The 6,430-nt window shown below is 42.4% G+C and overlaps 1 non-coding gene across 1 annotated transcript; it reads right to left on the reverse strand.

The window, feature by feature from the left end:
• Positions 1-3,695: 3,695 nt before the first annotated feature.
• On the reverse strand, positions 3,696-3,798 carry LOC123455410. The gene has a single exon (XR_006633897.1). It is a non-coding gene; the product is annotated as a U6 spliceosomal RNA (small nuclear RNA).
• Between the last annotated feature and the right edge of the window lie 2,632 nt (positions 3,799-6,430).

Raw genomic sequence — 6,430 nt, forward strand, 5'->3', positions numbered from 1 at the left:
TCTGTAAAATGCACAAGTCCTGTCTCTGCATGTTCTCTGTCTCTCTGGCTGTGGGGTATTTCCTTAATGGCAGAAATGGCTGTGGGGTTGTGACTCTGCTCTTTAATCCTGAGTACTCGAAGCTCTTGCTGCAGATATGAACAGCCAGTGCCTTCCTCACCCTCCATTTCAGTATCCTGGTTCTTTTAGACCAATTTGAGCTTCTCTTCTTGCGCCTGTTTTCTTCACTATCTACTGTACCCCAACAATAGACATCTGTACACAATGATTTTATGATTATTTAAAGGTAACAACAAAAGGCAGCTGCATGTCACAGCCAAAGGATGAAAACACAAGTCCAAACACACTTCAGCCTTTCCCGCCTGTGGGCTGCTTCCACGGACCATCACCTGTGGGCTGTTTCCTCGGACCATCTCCTAGCCTTGTGTGTCAGATCTGTCTGCACACACTCTTCCGGGCCCCTCGGAGGCTTAACCTGCCTATGCCACCATCACGACACCCTTCCAGAAAAGACTGAATTATCATATTTACTAAGGCAGAACTATGCATCACTTGCTTGCTTGTCTTCCTTTTGTTCCAATGCTGAGGCTGGAAGCCAGGGCCTCTTCCATCAAGGTAGACCCCCATCCCGCTGTCCTCTTACAGTAGCAATTAGTCACTCTGGTTATTGAGCATTTCAAATATAGCAAATCCAAATTGTGATGCAATATAAGCCTTCTGCACATCACAATTTGTAAACTTAAATGCAAAAAAAAAGTATTTATTTACAAGGAGAGAGAGAAAGAGAGAATAGGCACTCCAGGGCTTCTAGCCACTGAAACGAACTTTAGATGCATGTACAAATTTGTGCTTTATGAGGGAACTGGCAAATCAAACCTGGATTGCTAGGCTTTGCAGGCAAATGCCTTAACTCTGAGCCATCTCTCTAGCCCAACTGAAGATTTTTTGTGGGGGCTATGAAGTTAAACTTTGTATGGATACATCAGCCCACTCCTCCCTGCCCCCACTCCACTGAGGGTCCCCTTAGTGGGATTGCTGGTATTCACCCATGCAGTTGTGGGTTATGAGTTGTTGTGAGAGCAGCAATCAGTCATTGTGGGGAGCAACTTAATTTTTAAAAAATATATTTAATAAGCACACATATATCTCAATAAGAAATTTATATGGGCTATATGCTGAGACAATATGTTGAACTAAATAACCATGTCGAATAATATCTTGAATTTTGATTTTTTTGTTTTTGTTTTTATTTATTTATATATTTTTTTGAGGTAGGGTCTTGCTCTAGCCCAGGCTGATCTGGAATTCATTCTGTACTCTCAGGGTGGCCTGGAACTCACAGTGATCCTCCTACCTCTGCTTCCCGAGTGCTGGGATTATAGGCGTGCGCCACCATGGCTGGCTATATCTTGGATTTTGAAAGATAATATTAGTTGGATTAAATAAAAACAATTTTTATAAGGGAGCTAATCTGTTCTATACTTTTCTACTGCAACGACGAGAAAATTCAGAGTTCTATGTATGGCTGGTATCCTATTTCTATTGGATCATGCTGACGTAGAGCCTAAGGCCTCCACTTCCCAAAGAAACGCACAATAATTAAGAGGGTTTATTAAACAAAACATTTCGGATCCCAAAGATAAGCCATGCAATGAAGCAGGCGGCTGCAGTGGCAGCATTCTCTCTGAACATCATCAGCTGTCTCCTTTCTCCTGTGGAGGGCTCTGCCTGCCACTTGTGGCACAGTGGACAGCCCTGCTGCACTGAGGTGAGCCAAGACAGCATTCCTTTCAGCTCGCTGGGCTCGCCTACGCTAGAGCCTTGGGCTAGCCGTGGATGAAATGACTGTCTCCAGGAGAGAGAGCGCCGCATGGTGTACTCCTGAACTTAACAATTCAGCGTGCTTTTACTCTTCAGACACCCCTCTTGGATACCCTGTTTACATCATGATATAATGGATCTTGCTATTAAATCCCAATTCTCAAGAATACTCAAGTGTGATTAGCAAATGTGCCTTGGTTCAATGGGCTTTCTGTGGTGTGGGTGGCCATTTTGATGTGTGGCGGAATGCACAGGTTTAGAAGTCAGGCACACTCTGTTCAGATCCCAACCAACTGAGAAGAGCTGATTTAATCCAGTGCCTGAAGCCCCCAAATATGTTTTAATTGTTTTTATTAGAAGAAAAAACTGAATATAAGAATAATAAAACCAGGCTTGATTGCTTTCAGCTTTATTCTAATGAGCACTTGAAATATAATTTTAATTAAGGAAAGAAATAGGACCATGAAAATATCAGTTCTGAGAGTCCAGGAAAGTTGGGATGTATTCCTGTAGCAGAATGGGCTTTAATGAGTGTTTTCACTCTATTAGTTTGATCAACAATATGTGAAGATAATAATGGTACTTACCTCATAATGAGACATGCATGTGCCCACCAAGCTCTAGCCGGTTCCATTGCCTTCTGGCCCTCCAAAGAGTGCACATCACAACTCCTTGTAGCTAGTCAAGGTCATGATCACCATACGTTCAAGGCCACCCTGAGAGCACAGAGTGAATTCCAGGTTAGCCAGGGCTAGAGTGAGACCCTACCTCGAAAAACCAAAAAAAAAAAAATGAGAAAGTTGCAAGATTCGCATTGATCCTCCCCAAGGTTACAAGTGCAGTCAGCAATTGCTGTGGAGAGGAAACTGCCCAACAAGCCAAGCTGCTGCAGGCAGTGCAGGGGACTGGAGGACACAGCTGTCATGAGCTGTCATTCATGCTGGGGTGGGCTTTTTGGTGATGTAGCAGCTTGAGCCACCTGCTTTCCCATGTATGTAACCCCAGTAAACACACTCGTTCACTAAGTGAATCTTGGGTGTAATTATTTCTTTGGTCTGTTGCCAGTGCCTTATTTGAGGTAAACAGACATTTGTTCTTCTGTTCCCCAGAAAATGTCACATGACTCTGCTCTTTCCCGAATGTCACAGGACACTCTTGAAACTCGCTGATTTCTACTGCAAGAGAATTTAATACCATGGCAGAAATACCTGTTACTGCAGAATTTGTGTCAGTTGGTATAGTTAAGTAAGCCTGATGTTCTGATGTAACCTACAAAAGTTTACCAGCTAGGACAATTCTTCTCTCACTGTCTTGGCTCTGTGTCCCATCCACTCCATCTGCCACAATATTGTGCCCCTTCCTGCCTTGACTTGTAAGGATGGGACTTTCCTACAACTTTGGCAAGCAGGATGACTGCTACGTAGAATCCAAATTGTGAAGGATCCTTCTTCAGGCACAAAGCAAGAATCGGTGACATTTCTCTCAGGAGCCCCAGGGTCGTAATTTAAGTATTTTACAGAAAGGGAAAAGTTAAAAATGGGGATGGGAGTAACATTTTACATAGTTGTGTGTCAGATTTTTAAATAAATGCCACATTTTCTGATGTACACTGAGTATATATTTGATAGGTATATATAGTATATGTTACAGATATAATTCATGTATATGTGTTGCATACATACATATATATATGTATGTATATATACATATATGTGTATGTGTGTGTATGTGTATATATATATATATATATATATATATATATATATATATATATATTAAAGTTTAGAGACACTTTATCAGTTTAAGAGAAGGACAGAGGAGATAATATGAAGAGCTCCTGCCCATGAGAAGACAAGAGGGGTTAAGCACTTCCCCCAAATATGAAATGCTTCACAAATTTGGGTGTCATCTTTGTATAAGGGCCATGCTAATCTTCTCTTATAATTCCAGTTTTAGTATATTTTGAAATGAGACACATTATAGACTTCCAAACAGAAGACTTCAAAGGACAATTCTAGACAGTTCCCCAGATATGATGGCTCAGTATCTCAGTATTATATAATTACAACAAAGAAATGAGTAAAAGGTCAGTTACTGTCAACATTTACATACAGACATGGAGAAATTAGAACCCTTCCACATTATAATACCCATGAATACATGTATAAATTGCATCTATAGTATGCATTATAATACCTATCAAATATATACTAAATGTACATGAGAATACATGGGTATTTATTTAAGAATTTCTATGTATATTCAAATATTGTAACTTCTTGTGTGTAATGGTTAGTCTTGGTTGTCAACTTGACAGGATTTAGACTCAGCATGGAAACAAATCTCTGGGTGTGTGTGAAGGCTTTCCTAGAAGAGGTTAGTAAGACGGAAGGACCACCCTACATGTGACTAGTGGAGCCATTTCACTGGCTGGAGGCCCTGGGCTGCACAGACAGGAGAGGGCTAGCTAAGGCACTAGCGTTCATCCCTCCTTCATCCCAGCCGTGATGAGCTGTGAGAGGTTGCTTCATGCTTCTGCTTGCGCACTGTCCCCTCTGTGATGGACTAGAACCCAAAACCGTAGGCCAAAATAAACCAGTCTGCCTTAAGTTGTTTTGTTTAGTATTCTGTCATGGCAAAGAGAAAGGTAGCTAATATAGCAGAGCAATTGTAGAAGATAGTTCCTTAAAATTAAGCATAGCATTACTAAATGATTCAGCAATAAAAAGCCCCCTCAAAATGAAACCCGGGACTAAGATTTTTTTTTCTTTTTCTTTTGTTTGTTTGTGTTTTGTTTTGTTTTTTGAGGTAGGGTCTCACTCTAGTCCAGGCTGATTTGAAATTCACTATGTAGTCTCAGGATGGCCTCAAAGTCACGATGATCCTCATATCTCTGCCCCCAAGGGGCTGGGATTAAGGTGTGTACCACTACACCCGGCTCAGATATTTTATACCAATTTTCATTGCAGCAGTATCACAATAGCCCAAAGACACAAAACAGCCTAAATGTCCACCAACCTATGGTGGACAAGTAAAATATGGACAGATGGGGAAATGTTATTAAGCATTAAAAGAAGAGGATCCTAGCACCTGCTGCATAGCATGCGTGAGCTTTGAAGGTAATATTAAGCAGAACAGAGATATCAGTAAAAGATAAGTGTGATTCTACTTGTGTGAGAAGCATAGAGTATTCATACCCATGAAGACAGATGCACAGTCCCTGGTGGTTGCCGGGAGCTGATGGACAAGAGGAGGAACTGGGAGCTATAATTTAATGCATAAAAGTATTGTTTTATAAGATGAATCAAGTTCTGGAGATGATTGGTGGTTGCATAATGATGTAAAGGTGCTTAATAGCATGAACTACACACTTAAAAATAGTGGCAATGCAATGTTTGTGTTACATTCATATTTTATAATACATTTAAAAACCTTTACAGGTGCCACCAACAGAGCAGGCAGAAGCCGTCAGGAAAGGGCCCCTGTGGGACCTCAGCCCTGCTTCCTGATGGAAAGCGAATGGAAGCCAGTCATGAGGAAAGGACAGAGTGGGTGTGGCCGGCTATCGCAGCAGCCAGGCGGCACAGCGGGAGTGTCCTGGCGTTTCACTTGTCCCCAATTCCCCAAGCTCCGTCACTTTCTTACTAAGCGAGGACAGACAGTAACATCGCCATGACTGTTCCATCCTGGGTGGTTTGGGAGTTCTTTCCAGTTTCGCTTCAGAAAGGAGATGCAGACGGTAGCATTTCTTTTCTCCTTGTCTTCCTCCCCTTGCCAAGAAGTGTGGCTTCCTTTCCAAGGCACCCGTGTGGCAGGGTATCATGTGTTTCCTGCTTCCTTAACCTTGCATTATGTCTTCTGCTTCAGACATATGGAGAGGCATGTGTGGATGTGGGCTCCATTTCCTTTACCATTGCCAAAGATAAGGGCAGCTCTGAAACTTAGGGAATTGATATTCAACATGCGAAGCTAGATAAGAGGCTGGACGGAAGTCTGAGGATGTTAAATTAAGAATGGTATATGGCCAGACTGTATCCTGCTTTGGCCAGGAAATAACTCCAGACCTGTTGGCAAAGATACTGCATGTTAATCTATGTCAGTCAGCGTTAAAAATATCACAAGTCCATTCAATATAATGTTGGCTATACTGAGGGGGAGGAATCTAGAAAAATATGTTTGTTAATGAGAAAGCCATTATTGCAGTTGCCTTCTCTTTTTTGAGCCTTTTATTCATTTAGTTGCAAGTAGAGAGAAAGGGGAGAGACAGAACAGGTGTACGAGGCCTCCAGCCACTGCAAATGAACTCTAGACACACACACTACTTCTTGCATCTTGCTTTACGGGGGTAGTGGGAAACTGAACCTCGGTTGTTAAGCTTTGCAGGAAAGTGACTAAACTGCTGAGCCATCTCTACAGCCCCATATTTATCTTTCCGTGGGAAAAAAAAAAACCCAAGCAAAAGCCGATGATGGGAGGAGAGGGTTTGCTCTGGCTCCCGGTCACGGGTGAAGCTTCCCGGCGGCAGGGACAGCGTGGCATGAGCGGAGGCTGCACCTCTCCTCTGCCACAGCAGGTGAACAGCAGCAAGAGAGTGAGCCGAGCTGTAGCA

This window comes from Jaculus jaculus, chromosome 16, assembly GCF_020740685.1.
Source record: "Jaculus jaculus isolate mJacJac1 chromosome 16, mJacJac1.mat.Y.cur, whole genome shotgun sequence".
In the NCBI taxonomy this organism is placed as follows: Eukaryota; Metazoa; Chordata; class Mammalia; order Rodentia; family Dipodidae; genus Jaculus; species Jaculus jaculus.